Source organism: Typopeltis vanoorti, chromosome 9 (assembly GCF_054136105.1).
Source record: "Typopeltis vanoorti isolate ZY-2024b chromosome 9, IOZ_Tvanoo_1.0, whole genome shotgun sequence".
NCBI classification, from domain to species: Eukaryota; Metazoa; Arthropoda; class Arachnida; order Uropygi; family Thelyphonidae; genus Typopeltis; species Typopeltis vanoorti.
In genome coordinates this window covers 9,938,001-9,956,613 of record NC_143557.1, presented here as the reverse complement: position 1 = coordinate 9,956,613, position 18,613 = coordinate 9,938,001, and the positions used below count along the sequence as shown (strand labels likewise).

Sequence of the window (18,613 nt, the reverse complement as noted above, 5' to 3'; positions counted from 1 at the left end):
GGAAATTATTATTTTTCTGGATTTCAGCCACAGAAAGGCTGAAATAACTGATTTTTCTTATTTATACCAACCTCTTTCGACTAAACGATAAAAATCTATGAAAGATCTGGCAGAAAATAGGACATTCAAAAGATTGTCAACAGTGTTTCTAATTGTAAATATGGGCAAAAAAAAGTAATAAATTATTTATAAAAAATTATACATTAAAAACTTGTCTGTATCGGTGTCCTAAACACGTTGGTTCACATACACAAAACTGATGAAACTCAGAAACTAAAAACAGTAACTCACGATAAATGACAATGTTCAATTGGATTGGTTAATACAATAATCAATCACAGCCACTGATTTCTGGATGCTCTTGTCTCTGCACACACCCTGCCTTGCCTTCTGGATGGTTTAAAATCACTGGGAATCATTGCACCATCAGTATGCGTTGCCTTTTCAAAGGCTTCCATATTTGTGATCGCATACCTGGGCTATTAATGCAATGTGATGCAACATTTATGCATTGAAAAGCGTCCTCTTCATGAAGTATTACTATATTATGTCAAATTTTAGGAATCATATGAAGTCAGTCCTTAACAGGAATAAATGCAAAAATATAATATCAGTGATATTGTTATTATATGGATATGTACCACACACCTAATACACCATGAATATAAACCCCAGATATATATATATATATACAGGGTGTTCGGGATAAATTTGACAGTTTCGTAAGGAAAAAGAAAATCTTCTTTGTATCTATTAAATTTAATGAATTGACAAAAAAAATTACAGGCAGAGTTAATTACAATACTATCAACAAGATTTACTCAAAATAACCACCATTAGCATCGATCACAGCTTCAATTCTGCTTCGGAACCTCGAACAAGCTGATGCTACAGTCTCCCTGGGAAGGGCCGCAAAAACTGTTTTAATTTTATCCATTAACTGGGCTTTTGTATTACTGGAAGTGCGATTGGTGTCTTTTTCAACTGCGCCCCATACAAAATAATCCATGGGGTTAAGGTCTGGGGAGTTTGGAGGCCAAACATTTGGACTGGTGAAGTCGTAGAAATTTTCAGACAACCATTTTTGACTTTTCTCAGAGGTGTGGCAAGGGGCCGAATCCTGCTGCCATACATACGGCCTACCATTGGCTACCCTTGTTATCCAGGGCTTGACTACAGTTAGCAACTCCACGAACAAAGCCTGAATTCCAATGCCAGGGTTCTTCAACACCTGTTCCTGCAGATTTGCGAGGAATTCTGCTGTACGAACGCAATCAGATCGTCTGCTAGGGATCTTTCTTCTTGCTACATCCTCGTAGTCACCATTGCAAGTCTCTAGTTCATGCCTGATTGTTTTTACTGTATTCAGGGAGCATTGGGCAGCAGTCGTAATATCCTTATTTTGATGGCGGGCACGAATCATCATGATACAAGTTATTCTCTTCCATGATTCAGGTGGGTTCCAGCTATCCATCCTTTCTGACATCTTGTATATGAATGAAGAAGGGTCCAAACTTTTAAATGAAGAGAAGTGTGTGTTAATACATGTAACTTACGGAAAAATATAATTAATTATAAATATGTCAAATTTATCCCGAACACCCTGTATATATATATATATATAAACTAACCGTACACAAGACAATGTTCAACCCAATTTTAACTTATAGATCTGAGGGCTGGGTAAGAAATAAAATAATATACTTGATTAAAAAAAAAAAAAAAAAAAAAAAAGACTAGAGACCAAAAGATATAACAGTTCTGAGAAAGATTAGGGAACTGAACAGATGGTATCAATGGCAGTATCATATTAAAAATTAGGAAAGAACTTGTCATTATTTGCATTCAGGAAAGTGTTAGAGAACTAATCTCGGGTGGTATGGCCAGTTAAACAGAATGAGAGGAAAGAATAGCAAAACAAATATTCTTTGCCAGGATCACAAGGAAAAAGATCCAGAGGAAGGTCAAGATCTACGTGGATTGATACAGTAAAAAGTGCCTTAGAAGACAGAAATATAAGAACTGATAATATTGGAATCTTGACAATTTCCTCCAAACAGATTAATTTGCAGGAAAATAGTCGATAGGATGGTAGTAATGATGTATCAATATCTTTTTCATGTAGTACTATCATATTCTGTACATACCTTGAGCATACATACATTTCAGGAATTTATTGATGATGATGTGTGTGTGTATGTGTACATCGTTATTTGCTTTTGAAAAGTTGCTTTACATAAATTGTTTGGTTCTGCACACAATAACTGCATTGTAAACAGATGTCCTGATTTATGATCATGCGCAGGCCTTCACTTTTTACCGCATAGGCATTCAGAACTGAATCCTATGAAATAGGTTGGTTATTCCTTATTCCTGGAGGTATCCTATGTCTGTAGAAGGTTGTGTTCAAGGGGCCAGTTTGCCTGCTTGCAGGAGGAAAAACCACAGATAAACTGGGGAGAAAAACCTTGTGGTCCATGCCCAAGACTGGCTAACTTGGCTATGTCTGAGAAAGAACCTAAGCTCCTCACGTCAGCGATGGGAATCGAAAGCAGGACACTCGTTTCCCAGGCATATGGTTGCGGAGCGCATAACCACTCAGCTAACTGCAAGGACATAAAAAGATATTACCACATATTTTCTGCAACTACAAATTAGTAAGATGATGATGATGATGCTAAGACAATGTATTTAAACAGATTCTGCGTTTGGCAGAACTATACAATTTCCTAACTTCCATAAACTCATTTCACCAAAAAATCAAGTTCACCTTGGAATTTGAAAATGAAGGGAAATTACTTTTTTTGGACATATTAATCACAAAACAAACGAATGACAGCATTGGTCTAAATGTATACCACAAGCTAACCCATACAGGTGTTACCTGCATTTCGCCTCATCACACCATATTTAACAAAAATTAAGCATTATACATATGCTAAAGAACAGGGCAACCTCTATCATAAGAGACGACAGAGTATTAACAGATGATTGCCTTCAAACTAATAAAGACAGTACGCAATATATTGCGTTCACCTAAAGACAAGAATCCTTTCAATAAACACCCTAGAGTTTACAACATTCCTTGTTCTTGTGGCCTGAATTACATCGGACAAACTTCTAGAAGTCTAGAAATAAGACAAAAGGAGCACATTGGAGACATAAACAACAATAGAGAGGACAATTCTGGTTTAGCTTTCCATTTTTCCAACACTCACCACAACATTGAATGTGATAAAAGTATTCTGCCATACATAGAAGAGGACTACAGCTCCTGCAACATAAAAGAAGCCGCAGCAGTTATCTGCTCACAAAGCATCCTGAACAGGAACCAAGGGATGATCCTTTACGATACCTGGAAATCACTCATAAGATCTCTCAAAACATCAGAGTTCAGCTTCGCAGCCAATTATAGGACGCACCTGCTTAACAATGGTCGACCAAGTGCTAACATCCACACTCCACACATTTGTGTAACGGTTTCTATGAATATGATATTTTTTCATATTTCAGTTATGTATTAATTTGTAACTTAAGCTTGTTTTTGTTTTTAAGCTGTTATGTGTAGATTTATCTGGCCCAGAAGAAGCCACCAATTAATGTGGTGATAGGAGAGTCCATGATGAAAAAAAAGGAGGGAGGGGAGAGAAACCATCTACCTGTGTGGGTAAGTTTACTAAATTGAGAAAGAAATAGTGATGTTGGGAAGATGTGATTAGTTTTTCAAAATGATATATATAGAGACATTGGCTAGCAGAGAAAAGAGGGGTAAATATGACTGTACCATCTAATCAGTTTATATATGGTATCCTTTCAAGTGAAGTAAGCGGTATGGATGACAAAATTGAAAGCATTAATGATGTGTGGAAAACACTTTTAAGTAATGTTAATGTATCAGAAAGGGGGATATTGGTGAATAAAAAAGTGATGTTCAAACTAATCACATATCAGTAACTATATTTTGGATTGAAGATTTGAAGTGGGTGGAATTTTTATATAAGATGAAGTATGGCAAGTAAAGATTTAGCTAACTGTTCAGCTAGTTTAAAGGTGGTGTGTGTGTGTGGGGGGGGGGGATAACAGCTACTATAGGACAGAGAGGATTATCAGATTTATGAATTTTTAGATAAACTGTATATCCAGGAGGGGGGGGGACTGTAAAATTTACATTTTTTGATTAATTAAGGGTTAAATTTAAATTAGTTAAATTTAACTAAATCTGAAATGTGAAGTCTTTTTAATGTTTTTTATGGGAATTTGGTATGTGTAAGGGATCATAATATAGATTTGTAAGTGTTGTGGATCTCTGAGCAACATTCATTTTTCAAATGTATTTACTAGTATCGAGGACCACAGGAGCATTACACTTATTAGCTCTAGTATGTATAATCAATCCTCAAATTATGACAGAACTCAGTTTCAACACTCTTGACATATGTTGAAAAGATTGTAAGTCAGAAATCACTACATGAACCATAAATATATGTTAGCAATTACAGCATGCCTGAATGCTCAACTGTGTAGGTTTATTTTGTGAAATTTAAATAAAAACTTATTTTTATCTTTGTTTTTAGTGATATAATATACAACATACAAATGATAACACAAAATTACAGTATACAGTAATTTTATGTCATAATTTGCACTCTACTGTAATAAATATGGAACATGAGTGGACAGTACTTCTGTGCACTTAACCAGTAAAATAATCAGCTGGAAATACATGATTATTGTTATTATTATTTCGGGCAACTCCAAGGAGTCGACAGACTCATCGAGGGAGGCACTAACATCATGTCAAGAGCAACTATTCGACATTCACACAGTATCTATCATACCTCGCCTTGAACTCATTCACAGTCATAGCACCCACAACAGACTCTGGAAGCTTATTCCACTCATTCACCACTCTCCAAGTAAAAAACCTAGCTCTAACACTCTTGCAACCACATTCTTGCCCAGCTTCCATGTATCACCCCTTGTCCTCCTACCACCAGTCCTATTCTCAAAAATATCTTCTGAATAAATCTTATAGAAACCCTTCAGTAATTTGAATGTCTCAATCATATCATCCCTTTTCCACCTATTAACCAATTTTTGCAACCCCCAAATCTTCAACCTGTTTTCATAAGGTTCATTCCATAGACCTGCTATCATCTTGGTCACTCATCTCTGGATCCTCTCCACCTCCTCCCCATCAATAAGAAACCCTGGAGTCCAAATCTGGGCACAGTAATCTAGATGGGGTCTTATCAAGGCTCGATACAGAGGAACAATAACCTGTTTGTCTCTGCTCGCCAAAGTACTTTTCAGCAACAAAGTGATTTGATGAGCTGATTTAGTCACTTTTGCGATGTGCCCTCTAAACTTCAACTCCCTATCCACCAACACTCCCAAATTCCAGGCCTCATCAATCTGCTGGAGTACGGTTCTACCAATGTGATATACTGCTGCTAATCTTTTCACCCCAAAATGCATAACCTTACACTTTGCCACATTAAATCGACATCCATTTTCCTTAGCCCAGTCCTCCAAACTATCCAAATCATCATGCAAAATTTTGACATCCTGTGCACTCACTATTGCTCTACCCAACTTTGCATCATCAGCAAACAAGTGATCACTTCCTCTAAGATCCTTTCCTATATCGTTAATGAACAAACTGAAAAGTAGTGGTCCAAGAACAGAACCCTGCGGCACACCACTAGTCACAAGCTGTCTTTTGGACTCTACTCCTGAATAAACTACTCTCTGATATCTCTCCATTAACCATCCTCCTATCCATCTCCATATGCTGCAGTTTACTGATTAGAATCCTGCCAAAGGCCTCAGCAAGGTCCAGTAGAAGCACTGTAAACCCATTACCGTTATCCAGTTCAGCCATCACTGTGTTATAAAACGTGAGCAAGTTACTGAGGCATGATCCTTCACAAAACCATGTTGTCCCCCATACAGTATCCCATTTTCATCTATCCAATCCTGTATTTTTCTCTTGATTAATTTCTCCAAGATCTTGACAATGATTCCTGATCTGCTAATCGGTCGGTAATTTACAACAGCAGTCTTGGAACCGCCTTTATGCAGTGGAACTATTTTCCTCTCTCTCCACCTCCTCGGGACGAACCCACACCAGAGACTCAAATTAAACAAAATGGTCAAGGGCACTGACAATTCTTTAGCCACTTCACTTGACTCGAGCTGGTATACCACCCAATCGCACAGATGTATTGACATTGAGGTTTTGTAATAGACTACTCACCTCCACTTCATTCACCACAATTCCTGTATAATCTATCAGCCAATAGATTTCATTCATTCCTGCAATATCACCACCTGGATGATATATTCTTGCAAAGTGCTCGCTCAGTAATTCAACTATATTAACTGATTCGGTTACCTCCCTACCATCGGCATTCTTTAAAATCATTCTGCCATATACATTTTTTCTTTTACTTGCTACATATCGAAAAACTGTTTGGGATTCTCTTTAGCCTGCATGGCTAATGTTCTTTCACAATCCGTTTTTGCTTTTCTGACCACACTCGTTACCTTTCTAGCCTGCACTTTATACCGTTCATGTGCCTGCCAGTCACCTTTCTCCTTAAATTCCCTCCATAGTTGTTTCTTTTTTTGCAGCTCACGCTTAATGGTGTTATTCATCCATTTAACCCCTAGATGATTTATTATTCTGACTCTAGATATACAGTCAGCCATTGTCTCATGCAAATAGTTCCTAACCGCCTACTATGCCCTATCAACATCTAGCCGTTGCAGTTTTACATGCCATGGCACTGAACCAATCAAACTCCTAAGCTTCTCATACTTACCACCCCGATAATTCCACATGTACCCTGTCTTAATTGTAAATTCTACACCTTTAGCCCCCTCTCAAGTCAAGACCCTATGATCACTCTCACCAATTGGTGGCAACGTGGTCATATTCGTTACAGCCAAATTCTAAGATGCAATTATTAGGTCAAGCTATGGAACAAGAGTATTTCTTAAAAACTGTCACTTTATTAATTAACGATTCATTGGAGGAGGGAGTGAAGGTCATCAATAACAAATTCTTCAAATTCGGCTATTAAAACAAAGCAGACCTTCCAAAAGTTATGCATCTGGTTTAGGCTTCTTTAAAAATGTGTACATTACATCAAATGTAGTCTGCACAAATTTCTCTGTAGCAAGCAACTGTAACATGCATAATGCTTTCCTTGAACAACAGAACTGACTTAATAACAGAGGCAAGTACCTCTGTTATTTTTTTTTTTTTTTTCACTGTAAATGATTTTTTTGGGCTCAGCTTTTTCTTCTTGTTGTTCCAGCATTTTTCTCTCTTCTCCATCTTCAACTTTCTGTGCTTTTAGTTCTATGAGGTCTTACTTCGTATCTCATCTTCTTCCACAACTTCGCCAACTACTCTGCATCTGCATCGTCAAACACCAATCTCTTGCAAGGCTGTGTCAAATCTTGTGAATGTATGTATGAACATACATTTTTAGCAGAGCTTTTTCCTATCAGCATTTATACACTTTGCTGTCACCTCTCAATGCTGCATTGACATTCTTTGTACAATGCAAAATGTTATGTCCCTTTCAAAAGTTGCTAGGATTTTTTCATCCATAGTAGCACATGAACAAAAGTATTTGTTCACTAATATGCCTTTAAGATAGCAGTGACACCTTGGTCCATGGACTGGAGTAGTGAAGAAGTATCTAGTATATGTATAATGGAATAATGGAACTGCAAATATGAGTGGTAGTAAATCACATACATTATAACTAGGGAGTAACTGTATTATAATATTGTCTTTGCATAATTTACACAAAATGTGTAGATTTGGCTGTTGGAGATTTTTTAAAATTTTTTTATAAGGTGACTAAGCTTGTATAAGAATGTTAGTCATAGTGAGCTTGATGTTGTTGGTAATGTCTGAAGGCAGGTTTTGGATGCCATATTCAAGAGGTCTACATTAGAAACTCATTAGGCATTGCTTCAAAGGTATGAGAAAGCTAAGGATGCTGATGTTAGGCTTCCATTTACATCTTTCACTTAAATTGTTTGTGTGTGTGTTTAATTGCAATTTTGACATTGTATCTCAGAAGATGTCTCTGTACCAGAAACAAAATACTGGATCTATTAAACCACTGTTTAATTATTTCTCTGTGCTGTTTTCATTTCATTAAACCTAATTATAAGCTTCCAACTAGCATTTAGGCATTAATATATGTTGTTTCTATATACTTAAAATATTCAGTTTTATCCTGGTTGATTTGTAATCCTAGGTTTTCAGCAGCAGTTTTCAATTTTCTGAATTATCAGTATTTTTTCCAACTCAGTCGATGTCATCAGCATACCTTAATATTAATCTTCTACTCATGTTATCTTTTATAGTTGCTCTAATACATTTTTGCTCAGGAGCTCATTTTTAGTGAGCATGGGAGTAGCAAAATCCAAGGTACCTGATGCTGGACCAAGCCTTACTTCATATAATATACATCTGTTATATTATCTGTAGACTGGTTCCACCTCTATTTTCTCCCTCCTTTTGTTTTCTTTTTCTTTCTCCTTGCCACAATGCTATTAGAGTATAGAAAGGCAAGGAATGTATCATCCGTGTCCTACTGGACTTTCTTTTTCACAGTAGTGGGAATCTGCCTATCTCCCAGGCACTTGCCTTACCTAAGTAGGTTGCCCTTCCATGAAACCTGGTCAGCAAGGAAGGATTAGATCAATCCCCCCACCTCAAATAACGGATAATAAGTATAAAGGAAGCCATAGAGAAGGCCAAAATGGGCATCTAAAAAACACAAATGAGACACTCTCTCTCTCTCTCTCAAACATATGATACCAGACTTAAACCCTTTGGGAAGGTTTGCTCTTGATGAGAAACACTATCAGCAGACAAAGAACATAAAATCTAATAGAAGGAATAAAAGAAAATTATATGTATGTATATAAACTTTAGGTTATTATTACGAAAAACAAGACTTTGAGAATTACTACTGGAAGCAGAAAAGATAAAATGGGACATCACTGGATTGAGTGAAACTCAGAGACTTGGTGAAAATAGTATCAATCTAAAGAATGGACATAACTATGGTGACAATCCAAGATCCTAGGGGGGAAATGGTTTCCTAATTAACCACTCCATAGAAGTTCAAATATAGGAAATAGAATATATCACAAACAGGACTGAGAAACTTTACCTTAAAATAGACATAATAAATTAAGAATTACAAAAGTTTACGCACCAACTTCAGTTTGACAGAATTTGCTGAAAGCAGGTCTCTACATAATGAATACCTACTTAAAAAAATAAAGTAAAAAAAATAAAGAATCTGAAATGGACATAGTGAAGTCCAAATGGAGATGTTTAATGAAATAGATTATATTTTAATTAACAGAAAATATATTGTCCAAGACACAGATGTGATGAATAGTTTCAATAGAGGTAGTGACCACAGATTTATTAAGATCAAAAATTGTTAATCACAAAAGATGGGAAAGACAAAAACTGATTAAAAGTAAAAGATTCTCTATCAACTTACCAAATCTGAAAAAAAAAAAAAAAAGTTCTTCCAGAAAGAGATAGAAGAAAAGTTCCATAATATATGAATGAAGACTTGGATAAAAACTACCAAATAATAACTGAGACCCTACTAAATACTGCCAGAGAGATTGGTGAAATAAACCAAAAGAAGAATGAAAGAAAACTGTCTGAAGAAACCCCGAACCTTCTCAGAAAGAAAACAGAAATGAAAAAGAGATCTAGACAAGAATAGTAGAATAGAATTCTCAGAGCTCTGTAGAAGAATAAGGAAAAGGATGACACAAGAAATTAGAAACTACAGAACAAGGAAAATCAGAATTACAACAGAAAAGAATAAGTCTAAAACAAGTAAGAAGAGGTCCATATGACAAAACAAATTAATAACCCCTGAGGATGAAAATGAAATACTAACTGAAGACAAAGAACAGATCATAAGAAGAATACAATCCTTCTATACCAAACTATATGATTACCAAGACTTAAACCAATATGAAAACAAAAATGCAATACCACAAACAGAAAAGCAAGTCACCAATAAAAGTCGTGAAAACAGGTTGTGAACCAGTCATGACTATGTTAAGCATAATTTATACATCCTGCCTAGAACTTAAGAGAATACCAGAGTTGGAATAATACTACCCTTATTATAGTTTTTAAAAAGGGAGAGAGAGAAGATATTAAAAATTACTGCCATATCAGTCTCCTTTCAACAATATACAAAATTTTTGCAAAATCATTAGAAACAGAATACAAAACAAATTAGATTTATGGCAACCTACAGAAAATGCAGGATTCAGAAAAAAGTACAGCACTACTGATCATATGTAATAAGACAAATGAACACCCTTAGTTCTGGAATTTATGATTTTGAAAAGGTATTTGACTCATTTTCAATGTTAGATATTTTAGAAGATCTAAAATCAAGGAAAAAAAAAAACTTATGTTGAACTGTTTCCCGGGAGTAAAAATTCACGATATTAGCCATGCCATCTGGATGCAATTGTTTCGGCTCTCAAATCACTGGGTGGTACCAATCATTTGAGAAGTGAGAAGTATTCTATGAGGGTGTAAAGGAGTTGTTAGAAGAAGCAAGACCGAAGAGAGAGAAGGTGAAGATTTTAAGTCTCTTATCATGCTTTGATAGATGCAAACTAAGGAGGAGGGCACTAGTAGCCAACGAGTCTATAAGTAGATTGTGCAAAAGGAATGATGTAGAATTTGAGAATCTGTGGTCTATGTTTAGTGGAAAGAAGGATTTGTGCAATGCGGATGTACTGCATCTGAATGGTTTTGGTGTTAGATGAGGAGAGGGTGTTAATCACTGAGCATGCCGATGTGCAAATTCAGGGAAACTTCAGCAATTAGAGTGGAAACAAGTGAGTTTGTGTGAAGGCACCCATGAAGCGACTCAGTGTGAGAATGATCAAGTGAGGAATCTAATCTCTCAAGCAAAAATACTGAATAGGGTGGTCAATTCAGAAAGCAAAGGTGGGTGGGGAAATAAAGGGCCATTTCTATATACTAATGGCAGAAGTATGAGGAACAAGAGGGAAGAATTTTGGCATTGGTTAGTACAACCTCACCGAAAGTTATAGGCATTAGTGAGACTTGGCTAACAGCAGATGATGTAGTTACAGGGATTAAATGTGATGGGTTTAGTTATTTTCAGGAAAGATAGCAAAGATAGGAGGGGGGGGGCCTACTGATGATAGCAGATAAATTGCAGCCATAAAGAATAGGAGATAGGCAGAAGGGTGGCTGTTCATTTAAAGCAGTCTGGTGTGAGATCAAGGATAGTAAGACAAAATATACAGCTGTTTATTGCTATAGGTCAAGGAGTTCCACAGATTATGTGGAAGACATGTATCACTAAATTAGTGCAGTGAGTACAGGTCGAGTAATTATTATGGAGGACTTTAACTATGGAGATATAGACAGGAAGGAAGAAAGATCACATGGCAGAAAGGAAATAGAATTTATACACCTGAAGAGAGATAATTATTAAAGAGTCATCTAGAGGAAGCAGTATTAAATTGTTAATACTGTAGGAGTTAGATGGATGAGTAATATCATTAAGCAAGAGCTGCAGAAGAAGAAAATGCTGTGGAGGGTATATAAAGAGAAAGCAAATTTATGAGCAGTACAAGGCTCAGGCAAGAAAGGTGACCAGCACGGCAAGGAAAGCAAAATCAGATTATATGAAGAATTTAGATGAGCAGGCCAAAGGAAATCCCAAAGAGTTCTTTCATTATGTGGCAAGTAAGAGAAAGAATAACTATGGAAGATTAATCTTAATAAGTGACAATGGTCAGGAGGAGACAGAAGTGGATAAAATATTTGAATTACTGAGTGACTACTTTGCAAGCATATTATTATTATCATATGACACCTCCAGTAAGTCCAAAGACTCATCGAGGGAGAGCACCTACTCTACAACTCTGTGTTCTCTACAGTTCATTCAAACCGTAACCACACCAATGCCATCTACCACTGACCACCACTAGTATTTCCGCAGACAATCACAAACATCCATGCCCACAGCGGGATTCGAACATACAGCCTTTTGGCTGGAGAGCGGATTTGCTAACCAATCGGCAACCAGGCCGGCATATATCTTCCTAGTGAGGGTACTGCTTTAACCTATGTGATAGACACTAATGTATGAACAGAGGTATATGAATTGTAGGTTCTTAGGATATTGCAGAAGTTCAATGTAAATACAACTGTGGGAATACATGGGATATCAGCTAGGGTTTTGTGAGAATGTGCGAGGGAAATGGCAATGTCTTTGACTAAGCTGTTTAATTTAAGTCGCAGATCTGGTAGAGTTCCAAGGGAGTGGAAAGAGGGCAAACTTATTACACTGCATAAGGGAGGCTCTAAGACTACAGTAGCAAATTATAGACCAATCAGTATCTTAAGCGTGGTGGTAAAAGTACTACTAGAAAAATTGGTAAAATGCAAGAACGGGTAGATAAAAATATGATACTGAACGAGGGTCAACATAGCTTTGTGAAGGTTCGGTAGTGCCTTAGTAAATTACTAACTTTTTATAATAGAGAAATAGATGAGTTGAATAAGGGATATGGCTACACGATGATTTTGCAAAGGCATTTGACAGAATACCACATGGAAACTGTTACACAAATTAGAGCAAATGGGGGGATGGATACGATACTGTGAGGCAAAAACAGGTGACTAGTGGTGTGCCACAAGGTTCAGTGCTGGGATCATTGCTTTTTAATTTGTATATAAATGATATAGGAAATAAACTGAAATGAAATATTCAGTTGTTTGCTGATGATGTCAAATTAGGTAGAGTAATATAGTTAATCAAGGCGATGTGGAGGACTTGCATGTGATTTAAATAGGCTGTTAGCATGGGCAAAAGTTAATGGGTTCACTTTAATATCAAGAAATGTAAAGTTATGTATTTTGGGATAAATAGATTACAAGCTGAATATCACATTGATGGCACTGTACTCCAGGAAATAGAGGAAGCTAGAGATTTAGGGGTGGTGGTAGACAGAGAGTTAAAGATTAGAAGATATATTGCTAAGGTAGCCCATAAGATTACTTGTCTAGTGAAGAACATATTAACAGGTAGAGATGAGGGAGTTATAATTCCTTTTTATAAGGCCTTGATATGCTCACATCTGGATTACTGTGCTCAAGTCTTGTCCTCAGAGGAAGAAGTGGAGAGGATTCAGAGGCGAGTGACTAAGATGATAAGTGGTCTGTGGAATGTTCCGTATGAGGACAGATTGAAAGTGTGTGGATTGCAGAAGTTGGTTGATAGGAGAAAAAGAGGGAATATGATAGAAACATTTAAGTTACTTAAAACCCCCTGGCTAGAAGGAACAGAACAAGGGGTCATCCCTGGAAGTTGAATAAAGGTGTTGTCAGTTCAGTAAGGAGTACGAGGACTAAATTTTTTGTTTGGAGAGTGGAATGGGTTGCCAGAGTACATTGCGAGTGCTTTTTTCTGTAAATTATTATTATTATTATTATTGTTGTTCCGGGAAACTCCAAGGAGTCGACAGACTCATCGAGGGAGAACCTAACATCATGTCTGGAACAACTATTCAACATTCACACAGTATCTATCATATCTTGCCTTGAACTCATTCACGGTCGTAGCACCCACAACAGACTCTGGAAGCTTATTCCACTCATTCACCACTCTCCAAGTAAAAAACCTAGCTCTAACACCCTTGTCAACCACGCTCTTGCCCAGCTTCCATGCATGGCCCCTAGTCCTCCCACCACCAGTCATATTTTCAAAAATATCTTCTGGATCAATCTTATAAAAACCCTTCAGTAATTTGAATGTCTCAATCATATCACCCCTCCTTCGCCTATCGTCCAATTTCTGCAACCCACAAATCCTCAACCTATTCTCATAAGGTTCATTCCACAGACCTGCTATCATCTTGGTCACTCATCTCTGGACCCTCTCCACTTCCTCCCCATCACGAAGAAACCCTGGTGCCCATAACTGGGCACAGAAGTCCAGATGGGGTCTTATCAAGGCTCGATACAGAGGAACAACAACTTGCTTCTCTCTGCATGTTAAAGTATTTTTCATAAGCCAAGTGATTTGGTGAGCTGTTTTAGTTACTTTTGCAATGTGCCCCCTAAACTTCAACTCCCTATCCACCAGCACTCCCAAATCCCTGGCCTCATCAATCTCATGGAGTACGGTTCCACCTATGCGATATACTGCTGCTATTCTTTTCACCCCAAAGTGCATAACCTTACACTTTGCCACATTAAACTGACATCCATTTTTCCTAGCCCAGTCCTCCAAACTATCCAAATCATCCTGTAAAATTTTGACATCCTGTGCACTCACAATTGCTCTACTCAACTTTGCATCATCAGAAAACAAGTGAACACTTCCTCTCAAATCCTTCCAATATTATTGATGAACAAATTGAAAAGCAGTGGTCCAAGAACAGAGCCCTGCGGCACTCCACTCCTTAATAAACCACTCTCTGGTATCTCTCCTTCAACCACCCTCTTATCCATCTTACCAACCCTATATCTATCCCCATCTGCTCCAGTTTACTGATTAGGGTTCCATGTGGTATCCTGTCAAAGGCCTTAGCAAGGTCCAGTAGTATCACTGTAAACCCATTACCCCTATCCAGTTCAGCTGTCACTGTGTTATAAAACGTGAGCAAGTTACTGAGGCATGATCTACCCTTCACAAAACCATGTTGTCCCCCATACAATATCCCATTTTCATCTATCCAATCCTGTATTCTTTTCTTGACTAATTTCTCTAAGACCTTGACAATGATTCCTGATATGCTAATCGGTTGGTAATTTACAACAGCGGTCTTGGAACCACCTTTATGCAGTGGAACTATTTTCCCCTCCTTCCACCCGCTCGGGACTAACCCAGACCCGAGACTCAAATTAAACAAAATGCTCAAGGGTACTGACAATTCATTAGCTGCTTCTCGTACTACACGAGCTGGTATACCATCCAACCCCACAGATGTATTGACATTGAGGTTATGCAATAGACTACTCACCTCCATTTCATTCACCACAATTCCCGTATAATCTACTGGTTTATTCGTTTCTGCAATGTCACCACCTGGATGATATATTCTTGCAAAGTGCTCACTCAGTAACTCAGCTATCTCAACTGATTCAGTTACCTCCCTACCATCGGTATTCTTTAAAATCATTCTGCCATGTATGTTTTTCCTTTTACTTGCTACATATCTAAAAAACTGTTTAGGATTCTCTTTAGCCCGCATGGCCAATGTTCTTTCGTAATCCTTTTTTGCTTTTCTTACCACACTCGTCACCCTTCTGGCCTGCGCTTTATACCGTTCATGTGCCTGCCGGTCACCTTTCTCCTTAAATTCCCTCCATAGTGGTTTCTTTTTTTCCAACTCAAGCTTAATGGTGTTATTCATCCATTTAACCCCTACTTGATTTATTATTCAGACTCTAGGTATACAGTCAGCCATTGCTTCATGCAAGCACTTCTTAACCACCTCCCATGCACTATCAACTTCTAGTCCTTGCAGTTGTACATGCCATGGCACTGAGCCAATCAAACTACTAAGCTTGTCATACTTTCCAGCCCGATAATTCCACATGTACCCTGTCTTAATCGAAAATTCTACACCTTTAGCCACCTCCCAAGTCAAGACCCTATGATCACTCTCACCGATTGGTGGCAATGTGGTCATATTTGTTACAGCCAAATCCTCAGATGTAATTACTAGGTCAAGCACTCTCTGACCCCTAGTATTTTCCATTACATGCTGTCGCAGATAGTTATCCCTTAATAACCGAATAAAATCCAATTCCTTCCTCCCGTATGTCCTCTCCTCACTCCAATCAATGCGACCATAGTTGAAATCTCCCATAATAATCACCCTCCTTCCACTCATTTCTTCGATTTGCTTGTGCATACTGTCACCACCATCTTTTCCATCACCTGGTCTATAGCAGCACCCAATTGTATATTTAGTTCTGCTAGCCACAATCTCACACCAAATGTGCTCTTTTCTCTATCCTGCAATTCAACTTCTATTCTCCTTGGCTGTAGCTCATCAGCTATCATCAACAATACTCCTCCCCCCATTTTATTCTCTCTGTCATTCCTGAACACACTATACCCATCACATTCAATCCCACTAGCTATATCATCTACAGTCAGCCATGTTTCACTAATACCAATAACCTGTGGTCTGGAAGTGCCAACCATGGCCAAAAACTCTTCCTTCTTGTTCCTAATACTCCTAGTATTAGTGTACATGAATTTAAGACCCCCATTAGCCCCAACCCTACCTTGATGCCTTATATTAACTATCCTACTCTGGTTTGTTGTCCTTATTTGCTCTAGCATATTATATTCATTCTTACATTCAACTGCCTCCCTAAGGACTGTATATCTACTCCCCATTCCTAATCTTCTTCTGATGCCTTCTGAACAGCAATTTTTCACATTAAAATGGATCCTAGGTACTTGAACTTGTTGACTTCCACAATTCTTTCTCCGTTAAGGTATACACTTGTTTTTCAGAAGCTTCTCTGTCTATATTTCTTTTGAGAATCATAATCTTGGTCTTGCTAGGATTGAGTTGAAGTCCTCTGTTCTTCCTTGTCATTATAAAGGAGTAATGTATCATCAGCAAACCTCAGATTACTGATCAATCTGAATTCCTGTGTTAAGCTCATCAGTACTTCATGCATAATGTCCTCACCATAGATACTAAATAGGTTAGAAGTAGGCAACCTTGCCTAACTGAAGCTGATTCGTTAATCGAACACCTGTTCTTACCGTGGGTTCTTGCACATTGTGCAAATTAGCTATCAACTTGATAATGTGTTGAGGAAAACCCATTATTTTCATTACCTTCTACAATTTCATATGCTAAACACAGTCAAAAGCTTTGGAGTAGTTTATGAAACACATTACCATAGGGAGTCTAAATTCTTTATACTTTTCTATGATCTGTCTAAGCAAAGGATGTGATCTCTGGTACCCTTATCTTTTCTAAAACCTGATTGTTTCTCAGACAACTCTGGCTCAACTTTGTCCTCAATCCTATTTAGAATGATCTTTAATAAGATCTTGCCTGCATGATAGATTAAACTAATAGGTCTATAGTTCTTGCAATCCTTCATATCTTCCTTCTTATATAGTGGTATGAAAACCAACTTCTTCCAGTCTCTAGGCCATGATTGATATTGATATATTAATATTGAACAGATGCTGTAATACATTTGGTATGGAAATTTGCAATGAAAGGATAATGAAAATTGGCAGAAACATTGAAAACATCAAATGCATTCTAAATGGAGAACCAATAGAACAAGTAAAACACCTTAGCTATTTAGGCACAATTTTTAAAGAAGATATTAAATATGGAAATAGACAACAGAACTGGCAAAGCTAGTATGGTAAGCAACTGAATAAATTTATATGGAATAAGAGAGAAATTAGTTAAAACACTAAATTAGCTGTATACAAGACAGTGTTCAAGCCAATTTTAACTTATGCATCTCAGAGCTGGGTTAGAAATAAAACAGTCAATCAAAGATAGAAGACCAGAGATATGAAGGTTCAGAGAAAAATTAGGGAAGCAAACAGATATCATCAGTGGCAGAATCTTATTAAAAATGAAGATATTAGGAAGGAATTTGACGTTCTCTTTCTTGTACGTCTTTGTTTTTTCTTTCTTTATTTTATTTATTTATTTTTTTTTGTGCTATTCATCTTTTGTGTTTGCAAATATTTTCTGATTCTATTAAATTTGTATTCATCCAGGGTTTGTATGCTATGCTTCTTTCTTATCTTTGATCATTGCTTCAATATGATCATCCACATTTCATATTCTGCTTTTCTATAGTTGTTTACTTGTATCAAGATGCATTTGTGTGCAGTTATTTTGCATTTTTATTTGAATATGTAGCATACTTAATTAGCATTAAAGTAATAAAAATTAACTCCCCCCCTCCCAAATGTGCCTGTGGGAATGAAACAATTTTTCATTAAATAAAGAAAAATTCTGATTTTTTTTATCATAAAACAGACAAACAAACAGAAATAATGACATTTATATTAATATTACGAAGATTACTCACATTATCTTATTTTAACCATCTTGCAAATATTATTTAGATCCAAAACGAAGAATTTCTCAGCATACTCGTCTCTTATAGCATTCATTTTTTGTATATAATGAGGCAATTTCATACGTTAACGTATAAAAACTAAGAATAACTATCAAATGAAATGAGTAATCAAATTATCTCTAAAAACAATCTGATGCGTCACCCTTCCTAAATGGCCACATGCATTAATAATATGGGTGTGGGACTTGGGACTATAACAGCAGAAGACAGGAAAATAATTGAAGTATTTGAAATGTAGTATTAGAGAGTACTGCTAGGAGTAAATTGGATGGAAAGCAAACCAATGAAGAAGTATTATATGAAACAAAAGAGAACCAAATATTGAAGAAAACAATCATAGAAAGAAAGATGAAAATTTTCAGATTATGGAGACATAATGAATGGATTATA

General features: G+C 36.9%; 1 protein-coding gene across 2 annotated transcripts in view; it reads right to left on the bottom strand.

The window, feature by feature from the left end:
• The window catches only part of Pdk1 (Phosphoinositide-dependent kinase 1), a 355,658-nt gene that overhangs the window by 43,366 nt on the left and 293,679 nt on the right, over positions 1–18,613 (bottom strand). The gene's annotated exons all lie outside the window — the stretch shown is intronic.